Source organism: Triticum aestivum, chromosome 3B, assembly GCF_018294505.1.
Source record: "Triticum aestivum cultivar Chinese Spring chromosome 3B, IWGSC CS RefSeq v2.1, whole genome shotgun sequence".
Lineage (NCBI taxonomy): Eukaryota > Viridiplantae > Streptophyta > Magnoliopsida > Poales > Poaceae > Triticum > Triticum aestivum.
Window position 1 is genome coordinate 794086710 of NC_057801.1, and position 17979 is coordinate 794104688.

Below are 17979 nucleotides of genomic sequence, written 5' to 3' on the forward strand. Positions count from 1 at the left end.
ATCGCACGCTCCCTCTACCATCAAGATTAGTATTAAACCTGAATGAGTGCTCTTGCACCTAAAATGAATGGTTTATTGAATCTCGGTCGTAGTGATACACATTTTCATGCCAAAAGATATAAGATAGTAATGATAGTACCACTTACTTGTGGCACTGCCATGTAAGTCATAATGGTACAAAACGCATGAAGAAGCTCCATGTTGATGGATCTTTGGACTCACTCAATTTTTGAAAAGTTTGAGACATGCGAACCATGTCTATTGGTATATATGCATGAAGAAACTCCATGCAAATGGACCGTTTGAACTCACTTGATTTTGAATCACTTGAGATATGCAAATCATACCACATGGGCAAAATGACTGAAAAGCCTCGGTTTCAGTAAAATGGAACAAGATAGCAACTTGTTGGAAGCAACACATTTTGATGTGTGCAGTCCAATGAGTGCTGAGGCATGCAGTGAATATCGTTGCGTTCTTACTTCACAGATGATTCGAGTAGATGTTGAGAATATTTACTTGATGAAACACATGTCTGAATTATTGAATGGTTCAAATAATTTCAGAGCGAAGTAGAAGATCATTGTGACAAGAGGATAAAATGTCTATGATATGATCATAGAGATGAATATCTGAGTTATGAGTTTTGGCACACAATTAAGACATTGTGGAAATTGTTTCACAATTAATACCGCCTGGAACACCATAGTGTGATGGTGTGTCCGAACATCATAGTTGCACCCTATTGGATATGGTGCGTACCATGATGTCTCTTATCGAATTACCACTATTGTCCATGGGTTAGGCATTAGAGACAACCACATTCACTTTAAATAGGGCACCACGTAATTCCGTTGAGATGACACCGTATGAATTATGGTTTAGAGAAACCTAAGTTGTCGTTTCTTAAAAGTTTGGGGCTGCGACGCTTATATGAAAAAGTTTCAGGTTGATAAGCTCGAACCCAAAGCGGATAAAATGCATCTTCATAGGAAACCCAAAACAGTTGGGTATACCTCCTAATTCAGATCCGAAAGCAATATGGATTGTTTCTAGAATTGGGTCCTTTCTCGAGGAAAAGTTTCTCTCGAAAGAATTGAGTGGGAGAATGGTGGAGACTTGATGAGGTTATTGAACCGTCTCTTCAACTAGTGTGACAGGGCACAGGGAGTTGTTCCTGTGGCACCTACACCAATTGAAGTGGAAGCTTATGATATTGATCATGAAACTTCGGATCAAGTCACTCCCAAACCTCGTAGGATGACAAGGATGCGTACTACTTCAGAGTGGTACGTAATCCTGTCTTGAAGGTCATGTTACTAGACAACAATGAACCTACGAGCTATGGAGAAGCGATGGTGGGCCCGGATTCCGATAAATGGCTTGAGGCCATAAAATCCGAGAGAGGATCCATGTATGAAAACAAAGTGTAGACTTTGGCAGAACGGCTCGATGGTCGTAAGGCTAATGAGTACAGATGGATTTCAAAAGGAAGACGTCACCATTAAGAAAGCTCGACTTGTCGTTAAGATGTTTTCCGACAAGTTCAAGGAGTTGACTACGATGAGATTTTCTCACTCGTAGCGATGCTAAGAGTCTGTTGGAATTATATTAGCGATTACTGCATTATTTATGAAATCTTGCAGATAGGATGTCAAAACATTGTTTCCTCGACGATTTTAATGAGGAAAGGTTGTATGTGATACAACCGGAAGGTTTTGTCAATCCCGAAAGATTCTAATAAGTATGCAAAGCTCCAGCAATCCTTCTAAGGACTGGAGTGAGCATCTCGGAGTTGGAATGTATGCTTTGATGATGATCAAAAATTTTGGGTTTGTACAAAGTTTATGAGAAACTTGTATTTCCAAAGAAGTGAGTGGGAGCACTATAGAATTTCTGATGAGTATATGTTGTTGACATATTGTTGATCAGAAATGACGTAGAATTTCTGGAAAGCATATAGGGTTTTTGTTGAAAGTGTTTTTCAATGGAAAGCCTGGATTAAGCTACTTAAACATTGAGCATCAAGATCTATAAGGATAGATCAAAATGCTTAATAATACTTTCAAATGAGCACATACCTTGACATGATCTTGAAGGTGTTCAAGATGGACCAGTCAAAGAAGGAGTTCTTGCCTGAGTTGTAAGGTACGAAGTTAAGACTTAAAGCTCGACCACGGCAGAATAGAGAGAAAGGACGAAGGTCGTCCCCTATGCTTAAGACGTAGGCTCTTCAGTATGCTATGCTGTGTACCGCACCTGAAGTGTGCCTTGCCATGAGTCAGTCAAGGGGTACAAGAGTGATCCATGAATGGATCACAGGACAGCGGTCAAAGTTATCCTTAGTAACTAGTGGACTAAGAAATTTTCTCGATTATGGAGGTGGTAAAAGAGTTCGTCGTAAAGGGTTACGTCGATGCAAGCTTAACACCTATCCGGATAGCTCTGAGTAGAGATACCGGATACGTATACTGGAGCAACAATTTAGAATAGCTCCAAGTAGAACAGTTATTTGGAATAGCTCCAAATAGAACGTGGGAGCTACATCTAGGAGATGACATAGAGATTTGTAAAGCACACACGGATCTGAAAGGTTCAGACCCGTTGACTAAAACCTCTCTCACAAGCAGAACATGACCAAACCCCAGATCTCATTGAGTCTTGATCACATGATGATGTGAACTAGTTTAGTGACACTAGTAAACTCTTTGGATGTTGGTCACATGGTGATGTGACCTGTCAGTGTTAATCACATGGTGATGTGAACTAGATTATTGACTCTAGTGCAAGTGGGAGACTGTTGGAAATATGCACTAGAGGCAATAATAAAAGTATTATTATTATATTTCCTTGTTCATGATAATTGTCTTTTATTCATGCTATAACTGTATTATCCGGAAATCGTAATACACGTGTGAATACATAGACCACAATATGTCCCTAGTGAGCCCCTAGTTGACTAGCTCGTTGTGATCAACAGATAGTCATGGTTTCCTGGCTATGGACATTGGATGTCGTTGATAACGGGATCACATCATTAGGAGAATGATGTGATGGACAAGACCTAATCCTAAGCATAGCACAAAGATCGTGTAGTTCGTTTGCTAGAGCTTTGCCAATGTCAAGTATCTTTTCCTTAGACCATGAGATTGTGCAACTCTCGGATACCGTAGGAATGCTTTGGGTGTACCAAACGTCACAACGTAACTGGGTGGCTATAAAGGTGCATTACAGGTATCTCCGAAAGTGTCTGTTGGGTTGGCACGAATCGAGACTGGGATTTGTCACTCCGTGTAAACGGAGAGGTATCTCTGGGCCCACTCGGTAGGACATCATCATAATGTGCACAATGTGACCAAGGGGTTGATCACGGGATGATGTGTTACGGAACGAGTAAAGAGACTTGCCGGTAACGAGATTGAACAAGGTATCGGTATACCGACGATCGAATCTCGGGCAAGTAAAATACCGCTGGACAAAGGGAATTGTATACGGGATCGATTGAGTCCTTGACATCGTGGTTCATCCGATGAGATCATCGTGGAACATGTGGGAGCCAACATGGGTATCCAGATCCCGCTGTTGGTTATTGACCGGAGAACGTCTCGGTCATGTCTACATGTCTCCCGAACCCGTAGGGTCTACACACTTAAGGTTCGATGACGCTAGGGTTATAAAGGAAGCTTGTATGTGGTTACCGAATGTTGTTCGGAGTCCCGGATGAGATCCCGGACGTCACGAGGAGTTCCGGAATGGTCCGGAGGTAAAGATTTATATATAGGAAGTCCTGTTTCGGCCATCGGGACAAGTTTCGGGGTCATCGGTATTGTACCGGGACCACCGGAAGGGTCCCGGGGGCCCACCGGGTGGGGCCACCTGCCCCGGGGGGCCACATGGGCTGTAGGGGGTGCGCCTTGGCCTACATGGGCCAAGGGCACCAGCCCCTAGAGGCCCATGCGCCAAGATAAAGGAAAAAGGGGAGAGTCCTAAAGGGGGAAGGCACCTCCGAGGTGCCTTGGGGAGGATGGACTCCTCCCCCCTCCTTAGCCGCACCCCTTCCTTGGAGGAGGGGGCAAGGCTGCGCCTCCCCCCTCTCCCCTGCCCCTATATATAGTGGAGGGGAGGGAGGGCATCCACACCTGAGCCTTTGGCGCCTCCCTCCCTCCCGTGACACCTCCTCTTCTCCCGTAGGTGCTTGGCGAAGCCCTGCAGGATTGCCACGCTCCTCCACCACCAGCACGCCGTTGTGCTGCTGTTGGATGGAGTCTTCCTCAACCTCTCCCTCTCTCCTTGCTGGATCAAGGCATGGGAGACGTCACCGGGCTGTACGTGTGTTGAACGCGGAGGTGCCGTCCGTTCGGCACTTGATCATCGGTGATTTGAATCACGACGAGTACGACTCCATCAACCCCGTTCACTTGAACGCTTCCGCTTAGCGATCTACAAGGGTATGTAGATGCACTCTCATTCTACTCGTTGCTGGTCTCTCCATAGATAGATCTTGGTGTTACGTAGGAAAATTTTGAATTTCTGCTACGTTCCCCGACATGCTGTCCGTTCAGCACTTGGTCATCGGTGATTCGAATCACGTCGAGTACGACTCCATCATCACCTTGCAAGCTTCCGCACGCGATCTACAAGTGGTATGTAGATGCAAACTCACTCCCTCGACTCGTTGCTTAGATGAACTCATAGATGGATCTTGGTGAAACCGTAGGAAATTTTTTAATTTTCTGCAACGTTCCCCAACAGTCGGATCTCTGATTCGACACTGGATATCTAGTACGGATGTCTTCTCGACGCCATGGCAATCTCATCTATGTAGGTTTCGGTTCTTGGCTCGTTGCCGGATCCGGAGCAGACGAAGGTTTGGTGGTATAGGATGGGGGCCGGAGGAAACTTTGGTCGGCTGGACCGGTCCGGCATCGGCGACGTCCCTCAAACGTCCTTACCCTTCCTGGAGGCGAAGCCGAGGTCCATCCTATCCGCCTCTGAATACCTCCCGGACGAAAGTCCTAAGTTCAGATGCACTTCGTAACCTCCATGGAGGCACCATCTTGGGAGGCTCAGTTGTTCGGGGAGAGGTGCTAGGGGTGGTGGACTCCGCATAGCTCCAACGACGGCGACGGTGTGGAGGTTGGCAGGAGAAGCGGCATTGTATCTACTGCGTCGATGACGATGAGTATTGGCGGCATGATGTAGCTGCATATCGAGGACGGATGCGGTTGGATGGACGAGCGCAGGGCGGTGGAGCTGTCTGGCACCATGGTTGCGTCGACGGCAGCGAGACCGGGCAAGGTTGATGCAGCAGTACAACACTGAAGATGGATTGGTGGCAAGTGGCTGTGGCGGCCTCATACTCGGCAGGCGTCCTGGTTGAGGAGTACGCCGGACTGGTGGGTGACCCATACCCGGGAGGCGTCCTGGTTGGGACCTCAGGTCTTAGATGTTAGGTTTGGATGTGAGGTCTGTTTGGTATTAGGCTCATACTATCAGCGCCCCTTCATCAACTGGTTAGGAGTAGCAACAGATGTTGCCTAGATGGTGGCTTTAGTCCTACTGTTGTATGACTTTATACGGTCTTATGTAAACAATTAATAAAGTAGCTGCATGCATCGTCCAGATGCAGAGGCCGGAGGTCCTCCTCCTTTTCTAATTTTTTTTCATTATAGCCATGACTATTGCTTTTCTTAGACTCGCCGCACCCACTATTGCCTAGCCCTGGATTCGAGTCTAGCCCTGTTGTAACACACTTGCCGGGCATAAAAAGGGTCATACGCAAAGCAATTTCTTATACAAAACGCGACTGAAACATTGAAAATATTTCTAACGCTTTTGTTTTGGCAATTCTAGCTTTCTATCTATTTCAAAAAAGGAAAATGAGTTCAGGAGTGTTCAGTCAAGATGAAATTTCTGCAAGTTCCAGTGTGGGCTTTGAAGCACCTAGCCCATCAGACAATCAATCATTTCGTTCTATGGGCGGCCTGGCTAAAATCAGAGTTTGTAGGAGTGACAACCCAATTCGAAAGCACACAAACCCAATAGAGCTTTTCAGGAGGTGAGGCCATTAAGGGGGAAGAGTGTTGAATACCAAAAACACATTATCTGGCGAAGTGTGCTCTCTCTTTCTTGAGAGTGGTGGCTATGTTTGGTTGTTGCGGTTGTGGGATATATTTCTATTTTACCTACGGTTATTCAGCAATAAAGTGGCCATGTTAACCCTAAAATAAAGTTTCGCCAAAGGAGGTACGAGGCAAGTACTAGCCAAGGTAGGATTTCACTTGCGTCCTCCGCCTGCATTGGACCAGGATCACCAGGATCCCAATAATAGTTTGCGGCAGAGGAAAATGATTATGCTCAGTGGAAGGTCTGGATAATGGATTCTTTTTGTAATCTAGCGAATGGGAGCCATTAGGATATATAACTAAGCACTGGTTAGCAGTGCGACCCTCACCTAGGCACCTCGTTTCGAATCCTAATCTACCATTTTATTTTATTTTATTTATCAGAAGGCGAGATGTATAAATATACATGGCAGTTTTATAAGATGTATAAATTATCCCTGTGTATGAATTTCCGAGTACGATGGATAAGTTGTACTCCCTCCATTCGGAATTATTTGTCGCAGAAATGGATGTATCTAGATGTATTTTAGTTCTAGATACATCCATTTTGGAGACAAGTAATTCCGAACGGGGAAGTATAATATAAGATGTATATAAAAGTGGGAGCATTATACTAGGAATTTTCTCGTGCCTCACCTAACAAGGTGTAATGTCTGTATATAATATAAGATGTATGATATTATGATGTATGAATTTCTGTAAACGACCAGAGTTGCCACAAGTTTTCGACCAACATGGTGTTTTCTTGGTGCTTTCACAATATATGGAATACATGATATAGGCCTTAGGGCATTTCCAACGTCGACCCTCAAACCATCCACAACCGTCCAAACCCAGGAAGCCATCCAACACGGTTCCACATCCGTCCGCGGCGCGGTTCCGACCCAATTTCTCTTGCAAACCGGAGACAAACGCGCGAACACGCACGGGGGGGGGGGGGGGGTGGCTTTGCAGGAGTCCGGACCAATCCCACGCCCGCTTCTGACCGCCCTAGCTCGTCCCTCCCGCTTGTTCCTTCTGATGACGCGCCATTTACGGTGCAGCATTCACGCTGACACAAAGCACGTGAAGGATGGCATGGATGACATGATGTGATCGGAGCAAGGGAGGGTGGCGCTGACCGATGCGACCTCTCGGCAGCTGACGCTTCAATATGGACACAGTTTCTCGAGGAACCAACTCCGGCCGCTACGCCGCATTGAAGCAGCTGAACGGCCCTTCGCATGACCTGGTCGCGGCTATATAAACCGCGCTCCGGCGCTGTCCACATCGCATCCTCCTCCTTCTCCTCCTTCAATCTCCCTGCCCATCTGATGGGGAACGTAGCAGAAATTCAAAATTTTCCTACGTGTCACCAAGATCTATCTATGGAAAGACCAGCAACGAGTAGAAAGAGAGGAGAGTTTGCATCTACATACCCTTGTAGATCGCTAAGCGGAAGCGTTCAAGTGAACGGGGTTGATGGAGTCGTACTCATCGTGATTCAGATCACCGATGATCAAGTGCCGAATGGACGGCACCTCCGCGTTCAACACACGTACAGCCCGGTGACGTCTCCCACGCCTTGATCCAGCAAGGAGAGAGGGAGAGGTTGAGGAAGACTCCATCCAGCAGCAGCACAACGGCGTGGTGGTGATGGAGGAGCGTGGCAATCCTGCAGGGCTTCGCCAAGCACCTACGGGAGAGGAGGAGGTGTCACGGGAGGGAGGGAGGCGCCAAGGGCTCAGGTATGGATGCCCTCCCTCCCCTCCACTATATATAGGGGCAGGGGAGAAGGGGGAGGCGCAGCCTTGCCCCCTACTTCAAGAAAAGGGTGCGGCCAAGAGGGGGGGGGAGGAGTCCATCCTCCCCAAGGCACCTCGGAGGTGCCTTCCCCCTTGAGGACTCTTCCCTCTAGGGTTCCTTAGGCGCATGGGCCTCTTGGGGCTGGTGCCCTTGGCCCATGTAGGCCAAGGCGCACCCCCTACAGCCCATGTGGCCCCCCGGGGCAGGTGGCCCCACCCGGTGGGCCCCCGGGACCCTTCCGGTGGTCCCGGTACAATACCGATGACCCCGAAACTTGTCCCGATGGCCGAAACAGGACTTCCTATATATAAATCTTTACCTCCGAACCATTCCGGAACTCCTCGTGACGTCCGGGATCTCATCCGGGACTTCGAACAACATTCGGTAACCACATACAAGCTTCCTTTATAACCCTAGCGTCATCGAACCTTAAGTGTGTAGACCCTACGGGTTCGGGAGACATGCAGACATGACCGAGACGTTCTCCGGTCAATGACCAACAGCGGGATCTGGATACCCATGTTGGCTCCCACATGTTCCATGATGATCTCATCGGATGAACCACGATGTCAAGGACTCAATCGATCCCGTATTCAATTCCCTTTGTCTAGCGGTATTTTACTTGCCCGAGATTCGATCGTCGGTATCCAATACCTTGTTCAATCTCGTTACCGGCATGTCGCTTTACTCGTTCCGTAACACATCATCCCGTGATCAACTCCTTGGTCACATTGCGCATATGATGATGTCCTACCGAGTGGGCCCAGAGATACCTCTCCGTTTACACGGAGTGACAAATCCCAGTCTCGATCCGCATAAAACAATAGATACTTTCGGAGATACCTGTAGTGCACCTTTATAGTCACCCAGTTATGTTGTGACGTTTGATACACCCAAAGCACTCCTACGGTATCCAGGAGTTACACGATCTCATGGTCAAAGGAAGAGATACTTGACATTGGCAAAGCTCTAGCAAATGAACTACACGATCTTTTGTGCTAGTCTTAGGATTGGGTCTTGTCCATCACATCATTCTCCTAATGATGTGATCCCGTTATCAACGACATCCAATGTCCATAGCCAGGAAACCATGACTATCTGTTGATCACAACGAGCTAGTCAACTAGAGGCTCACTAGGGACATATTGTGGTCTATGTATTCACACGTGTATTACGATTTCCGGATAATACAGTTATAGCATGAATAAAAGACAATTATCATGAACAAGGAAATATAATAATAATACTTTTATTATTGCCTCTAGGGCATATTTCCAACAGTCTCCCACTTGCACTAGAGTCAATAATCTAGTTCACATCGCCATGTGATTAACACTCACAGGTCACATCGCCATGTGACTAATACCCAAGAGTTTACTAGAGTCAGTAGTCTAGTTCACATCACTATGTGATTAACACTCAATGAGTTTTATGTTTGATCATGTTGCTTGTGAGAGAGGTTTTAGTCAACGGGTCTGAACCTTTCAGATCCGTGTGTGCTTTACAAATCTCTATGTCATCTCCTAGATGCAGCTACCACGCTCTATTTGGAGCTATTCCAAACAACTGTTCTACTTGGAGCTATTCTAAATTATTGCTCCATTATATGTATCCGGTCTCTCTACTCAGAGCTATCCGGATAGGTGTCAAGCTTGCATCGTCGTAACCTTTACGACGAACTCTTTTACCACCTCCATAATCGAGAAAATTCCTTAGTCCACTAGTTACTAAGGATAACTTTGACCGCTGTCCTGTGAGCCATTCTTGGATCACTCTTGTACCCCTTGACTGACTCATGGCAAGGCACACTTCAGGTGCGGTACACAGCATAGCATACTGAAGAGCCTACGTCTTAAGCATAGGGGACGACCTTCGTCCTTTCTCTCTATTCTGCCGTGGTCGAGCTTTAAGTCTTAACTTCGTACCTTACAACTCAGGCAAGAACTCCTTCTTTGACTGGTCCATCTTGAACACCTTCAAGATCATGTCAAGGTATGTGCTCATTTGAAAGTATTATTAAGCATTTTGATCTATCCTTATAGATCTTAATGCTCAATGTTCAAGTAGCTTAATCCAGGCTTTCCATTGAAAAACACCTTTCAAATAACCCTATATGCTTTCTAGAAATTCTACATCATTTCTGATCAACATATACTCATCAGAAATTCTATAGTGCTCCCACTCACTTCTTTGGAAATATAAGTTTCTCATAAACTTTGTACAAACCCAAAATCTTTGATCATCTCATCAAAGCGTACATTCCAACTCCGAGATGCTTACTCCAGTCCTTAAAAGGATCGCTGGAGCTAGCATACCTTTTAGCATCCTTAGGATCGACAAAACTTTTCTGATTGTATTGCATACAACCTTTCCTTACGAAAACTAGTAAGGAAACTTGTCTTGACATCCATCTGCCAGATTTCATAAATGCAGCTAATGCTAACGTGATTCCGACGAACTTTAAGCATCGCTACGAGTGAGAAAATCTCATCGTAGTCAACTCCTTGAACTTGTCGGAAAACACTTCGCCACAAGTCGAGCTTCATAGATGGTGACATTACCATCCACGTCCGTCTTCTTCTTAAAATATCCATTTATCTCAATGGCTTGCCGATCATCGGGCAAGTCCACCAAAGTCCATGCTTTGTTCTGATATATGGATACTATCTCGGATTTCATGGTTTCTAACCATTTGTCGGAATTCGGGCCCACCATCGCTTCTCCATAGCTCGTAGGTTCATTGTTGTCTAGCAACATGACCTTCAAGACAGGATCACTTTACCACTCCGAAGTAGTACGTGTCCTTGTCGTCCTACGAGGTTCGGTAGTGACTTGATCCGAAGCTTCATGATCACTATCATAAGCTTCCACTTCAATTCGTGTAGGTGCCACAGGAACAACTTCCTGTGCCCTGCTACACACTGGTTGAAGTGATGGTTCAATAACCTCATCAAGTCTCCACCATCCTCCCACTCAACTCTTTCGAGAGAAACCTTTCCTCGAGAAAGGACCCGATTGTAGAAACAATTCATATTGCTTTCGGATCTGAATTAGGAGGTATACCCAACTGTTTTGGGTTTCCTATGAAGATGCATTTTATCCGCTTTGGGTTCGAGCTTATCAACCTGAAACTTTTTCATATAAGCGTCGCAGCCCCAAACTTTTAAGAAACGACAACTTAGGTTTCTCTAAAACGGTGTCGTCTCAACGGAATTACGTGGTGCCCTATTTAAAGTGAATGTGGTTGTCTCTAATGCCTAACCCATGAACGATAGTGGTAATTCGATAAGAGACATCATGGTATGCATCATATCCAATAGGGTGCAGTTATGATGTTCGGACACACCATCACACTATGGTGTTCCAGGCGGTATTAATTGTGAAACAATTTCCACAATGTCTTAATTGTGTGCCAAAACTCGTAACTCAGATATTCATCTCTATGATCATATCATAGACATTTTATCCTCTTGTCACAATGATCTTCTACTTCACTCTGAAATTACTTGAACCATTCAATAATTCAGACTTGTGTTTCATCAAGTAAATATTCTCAACATCTACTCGAATCATCTGTGAAGTAAGAACATAACGATATTCACTGCATGCCTCAGCACTCATTGGCTGCACACATCAAAATGTGTTACTTCCACAAGTTGCTTATCTTGTTCCATCTTACTGAAACCGAGGCTTTCAGTCATCTTGCCTATGTGGTATGATTTGCATATCTCAAGTGATTCAAAATCAAGTGAGTCCGAACGGATCCATTTGCATGGAGTTTCTTCATGCATATACACCAATAGACATGGTTCGCATGTCTCAAACTTTTCAAAACGAGTGAGTCCAAAGATCCATCAACATGGAGCTTCTTCATGCGTTTTACACCATTATGACTTACATGGCAGTGCACAAGTAAGTGGTACTATCATTACTATCTTATATCTTTGGCATGAAAATGTGTATCACTACGATCGAGATTCAATAAACCATTCATTTTAGGTGCAAGACCATTGAAGGTATTATTCAAATAAATAGAGTAACCATTATTCTCCTTTAAATGAATAACCGTATTGCGATAGACATAATCCAATCATGTCTATGCTCAACGCAAACACCAAATCTCGATGGTAGAGGGAGCGTGCGATGCTTGATCATATCAACATTGGAAACACTTCCAACACATATCGTCAGCTCACCTTTAGCCAGTCTCCGTTTTATTCCGTAGCTTTTATTTCGAGTTACTAACACTTAGCAACCGAACCGGTATCTAATACCCTGGTGCTACTAGGAGTACTAGTAAAGTACACATTAACATAATGTATATCCAATATACTTCTATCGACCTTGCCAGCCTTCTCATCTACCAAGTATCTAGGGTAATCCTGCTCCAGTGGTTGTTCCCCTTATTACAGAAGCACTTAGTCTCGGGTTTGGGTTCAACCTCGGGTTTCTTCATTGGTGCAGCAGCTGATTTGCCGTTTCATGAAGTATCCCTTCTTTCCCTTGCCCTTCTTGAAACTAGTGGTTTCATCAACCATCAACAATTGATGCTCCTTCTTGATTTCTACTTTCGCGATGTCAAACAACGCGAATACCTCAAGGATCATCATCTCTATCCTTGATATGTTATAGTTCATCACGAAGCTCTAGCAGCTTGGTGGCAATGACTTTGGAGAAACATCACTATCTCATCTGGAAGATCAACTCCCACTCAATTCAAGTGATTGTTGCACTCAGACAATCTGAGCACAAGCTCAACAATTGAGCTTCTCTCCTTAGTTTGCAGGCTAAGAAAATCGTCGGAGGTCTTATACCTCTTGACGTGGGCACGAGCCTGAAATCCCAATTTCAGCCCTCGAAACATCTCATATGTTCCGCGACGTTTCGAAAACGTCTTTGGTGCCTCTACTTAAACCATTTAACTGAACTATCACGTAGTTATCAAAACGTGTATGTTCGATGTTCGAAACATCCACAAACGACGTTTGGGGTTCAGCACACTAAGCAGTGTATTAGGGACATAAGCTTTCTACTGATCGCATAATCGCTACTATCAACTTTCAACTATATTTTCTCTAGGAACATATCTAAAACAGTAGAACTATAGCGTGAGCTACGACATAATTTGCAAAAGGTCTTTTGACTATGTTCAAGATAATTAAGTTCATCTTATGAACTCCCACTCAGATAGACATCCCTCTGGTCACCTAAGTGATCACATGATCCGAGTCAACTAGGCCGTGTCCGATCATCACGTGAGACGGACTAGCCAACGTCGGTGAACATCTTCATGTTGATCGTATCTACCATACGACTCATGCTCGACCTTTCGGTCTCCGTGTTCCGAGGCCATGTCTGCACATGCTAGGCTCGTCAAGTTAACCCTAAGTGTTTTGCTGTGTAAAACTGTCTTACACCCGTTGTATGTGAACGTAAGAATCCATCACACCCGATCATCACGTGGTGCTTAGAAGCGACGAACTGTAGCAACGGTGCACAGTTAGGGGAGAACACTTCTTGAAATTTTGTAAGGGATCATCTTATTTACTACCGTCGTCCTAAGTAAACAAGATGCATAAACATGATAAACATCACATGCAATCAAATAGTGACATGATATGGCCAATATCATTTTGCTCCTTTTGATCTTCATCTTCGGGGCTCCATGATCATCTTGTCACCGGCATGACACCATGATCTCCATCATCATGATCTCCATCATCGTGTCTTCATGAAGTTGTCACGCCAACGACTACTTCTACTTCTATGGCTAACGCGTTTAGCAATAAAGTAAAGTAAGTTACATGGCGTTCTTCAATGACACGCAGGTCATACAAAAAATAAAGACAACTCCTATGGCTCCTGCCGGTTGTCATACTCATCGACATGCAAGTCGTGAATCCTATTACAAGAACATGATCAATCTCATACATCACATATATCATTCATCACATCCTTTTGGCCATATCACATCACATAGCATACCCTGCAAAAACAAGTTAGACGTCCTCTAATTGTTGTTGCATGTTTTACGTGGCTGCTATGGGTTTCTAGCAAGAACGTTTCTTACCTACGCAAGACCACAACGTGATATGCCAATTGCTATTTACCCTTCATAAGGACCCTTTTCATCGAATCCGTTCCGACTAAAGTGGGAGAGACTGGCACCCGCTAGCCACCTTATGCACCAAGTGCATGTCAATCGGTGGAACCTGTCTCACGTAAGAGTACGTGTAAGGTCGGTCCGGGCCGCTTCATCCCACAATACCGTCGAAACAAGATTGGACTAGTAACGGTAAGCATATTGAACAACATCAACGCCCACAACTACTTTGTGTTCTACTCGTGCAAAGAATCTACGCAATAGACCTAGCTCATGATGCCACTGTTGGGGAACGTAGCAGAAATTCAAAATTTTCCTACGTGTCACCAAGATCTATCTATGGAGAGACCAGCAACGAGTAGAAGAGAGGAGAGTTGCATCTACATACCCTTGTAGATCGCTAAGCGGAAGCGTTCAAGTGAACGGGGTTGATGGAGTCGTACTCGTCGTGATTCAGATCACCGATGATCAAGTGCCGAACGGACGGCACCTCCGCGTTCAACACACGTACAGCCCGGTGACGTCTCCCACGCCTTGATCCAGCAAGGAGAGAGGGAGAGGTTGAGGAAGACTCCATCCAGCAGCAGCACAACGGCGTGGTGGTGATGGAGGAGCGTGGCAATCCTGCAGGGCTTCGCCAAGCACCTACGGGAGAGGAGGAGGTGTCACGGGAGGGAGGGAGGCGCCAAGGGCTCAGGTATGGATGCCCTCCCTCCCCTCCACTATATATAGGGGCAGGGGAGAAGGGGGAGGCGCAGCCTTGCCCCCTACTCCAAGAAAGGGGTGCGGCCAAGAGGGGGGGGAGGAGTCCATCCTCCCCAAGGCACCTCGGAGGTGCCTTCCCCCTTGAGGACTCTTCCCTCTAGGGTTCCTTAGGCGCATGGGCCTCTTGGGGCTGGTGCCCTTGGCCCATGTAGGCCAAGGCGCACCCCCTACAGCCCATGTGGCCCCCCGGGGCAGGTGGCCCCACCCGGTGGGCCCCCGGGACCCTTCCGGTGGTCCCGGTACAATACCGATGACCCCGAAACTTGTCCCGATGGCCGAAACAGGACTTCCTATATATAAATCTTTACCTCCGGACCATTCCGGAACTCCTCGTGACGTCCGGGATCTCATCCGGGACTCCGAACAACATTCGGTAACCACATACAAGCTTCCTTTATAACCCTAGCGTCATCGAACCTTAAGTGTGTAGACCCTACGGGTTCGGGAGACATGCAGACATGACCGAGACGTTCTCCGGTCAATAACCAACAGCGGGATCTGGATACCCATGTTGGCTCCCACATGTTCCACGATGATCTCATCGGATGAACCACGATGTCAAGGACTCAATCGATCCCGTATTCAATTCCCTTTGTCTAGCGGTATTTTACTTGCCCGAGATTCGATCGTCGGTATCCAATACCTTGTTCAATCTCGTTACCGGCAAGTCACTTTACTCGTTCCGTAACACATCATCCCGTGATCAACTCCTTGGTCACATTGCGCATATGATGATGTCCTACCGAGTGGGCCCAGAGATACCTCTCCGTTTACACGGAGTGACAAATCCCAGTCTCGATCCGCATAAAACAATAGATACTTTCGGAGATACCTGTAGTGCACCTTTATAGTCACCCAGTTACGTTGTGACGTTTGATACACCCAAAGCACTCCTACGGTATCCAGGAGTTACACGATCTCATGGTCAAAGGAAGAGATACTTGACATTGGCAAAGCTCTAGCAAATGAACTACACGATCTTTTGTGCTAGTCTTAGGATTGGGTCTTGTCCATCACATCATTCTCCTAATGATGTGATCCCGTTATCAACGACATCCAATGTCCATAGCCAGGAAACCATGACTATCTGTTGATCACAACGAGCTAGTCAACTAGAGGCTCACTAGGGACATATTGTGGTCTATGTATTCACACGGGTATTACGATTTCCGGATAATACAGTTATAGCATGAATAAAAGACAATTATCATGAACACGGAAATATAATAATAATACTTTTATTATTGCCTCTAGGGCATATTTCCAACACCATCTCCCTCCCACATCTTCGTCGATGGGCAAGTTCAGGGCGTCGGCGCCGGCAGGCAGTTCCGGGGCGAGATCTGGCGGATCGTCACGATGCTGCCCTCTAACTCTGGGGTCGTCGTCCTCATCGGCGGCCGACTCCTCGAAGAAGGCAAAGATAGTCATCTCCTCCAGCGACGAGGAGGACCAGCAGCCGCCACCGCAGTTCGCGCCAGCGGTGCCGGGCCAGGTCTACGCCGCCACCAACACGGAATCCGAGGAGCAGATGAAGCTGATGCTCCGTCGCTCCGTCATCCACATCAACGGCCCGGCTCCACCACCAGGGACGCTCCTCCTCGTGAAGCCGGAGCCGGCATCCCCTCCACGCTCTCCGTTGTTGTGCAGCTGCAGCGTCCAAATAACACGCTCTGTGAAGGACGAGCGGCTCTCATCACCGCCCCTGTGTGTCAAGGAGGAGCGTCTCTCGCAGCCGCCTCGACACTTCGTCAAGGAGGAGCACCGCTTGCTGCCGCCCCGACGCATTGTCAAGGAGGAGCACCGCGCGCTGCTGCACCTGCCCAAGGCGCACGGTCGCATTGCACACTACATCGGCAGCGGCAGGGCCGGCAGCAACTGTTCGTCATCCCGGAGGGCCATTACGGTGCAGGAGTACGCCAACTGGGAGCAGCGCCGGCAGGAGATAGGCGCAACGCCGCACTCCGGTCCTAGTTCGCAGACTCGGACGTCCCGCCGCCACACTTCGCGGCGGACCCGGCCCTGGCTTATGCGTGGGTCGTGGACCGTTCTGTCATGTCGTCGGGGACGACAAGCGCCGTCTCTGCCGCATCGAGGGGGAGATGGCCAGGTACGGCGAGGAATGGTCCCTCGGCAAGATCAACGCCGGCAACGACGCCTCCTCCAACGACCGCCACCCTCTCCCCCACTCACATCCTCGGTGGCCGTAACCGCACTGCACAGGGCGCATGAGGAAGTGGGGAGGATCATCCGCAAGAAGCCATGCCGCCACCTTCCGCCGCCTGAAGCCCGCCGCCGCCGCCACCGCCGCCATATCGGGCGCTGATGACGGAGGAGGAGCCGTCGGCCAGCCCGGCATGGCCTACTACGACACCGTCAAGTATAGGATAGTGTAGGGTTTTATTTAAGGCTTTTAGTTCACTGGATGAAATATCGTCTGGTTTTATGTATAAATTATCCTAGTTTCAATGAAGTCCACCGTGTTTATATCAAAATTTGCCTAGCTTGATCGAATTTCATCCAGTTGGTTCGAGTTGTTGTCAAAATTTATGTTGCTAGCATCGGATGGTGGCTTCCCGCATCCATGTCTGCGGACTGGCCCCTTGTCCGCGGACGAATGTAGGAGGAACTTTGAGGGTTGCCATTGGAGATGTCCTTAGTAGTTAGGAACCCAATGGATCTCCGGATTGTTGGTCAAAGAAGATTCATATGAAAAGGTTGGAAAGCACAATGATACAAGTGCAAAAATAATGAGAGAATTCATACTATCATTAAAGGGTGTTGCAAAAATAGAAAACATTGCAACAGTAAAAAAAGAAAAGCACAAGGGGAATCATGAACTTATTTGTAATTCTAAAGGGTCGACAAACTTGCAATCACTGATTTGCTTAGCCACCATAACACACTAACATTCGAGCGCCGAGCTCCTCATGATCCCACTGTTGCTCATGGTCTCAAACTTGATAACCCCAACCTCACCATTATCGCCTCAACTCTGCTCGTCAATTCCTCACCTAAGCGGTTGAAACCTAATTACTTTTGTCTGGTGCCATCACAAATGCAACATATGACTTAATGAGGAGATGCGTTTAGGTGTTAGTGGTGGAGGGCTTGGTGCTGGCGGTGGTCATGGAAGACTAAGATTCTACAAAATAGGTGGCAGAAGACTTGATAACCTCGACATGGGAGGTGGCAGTCTTG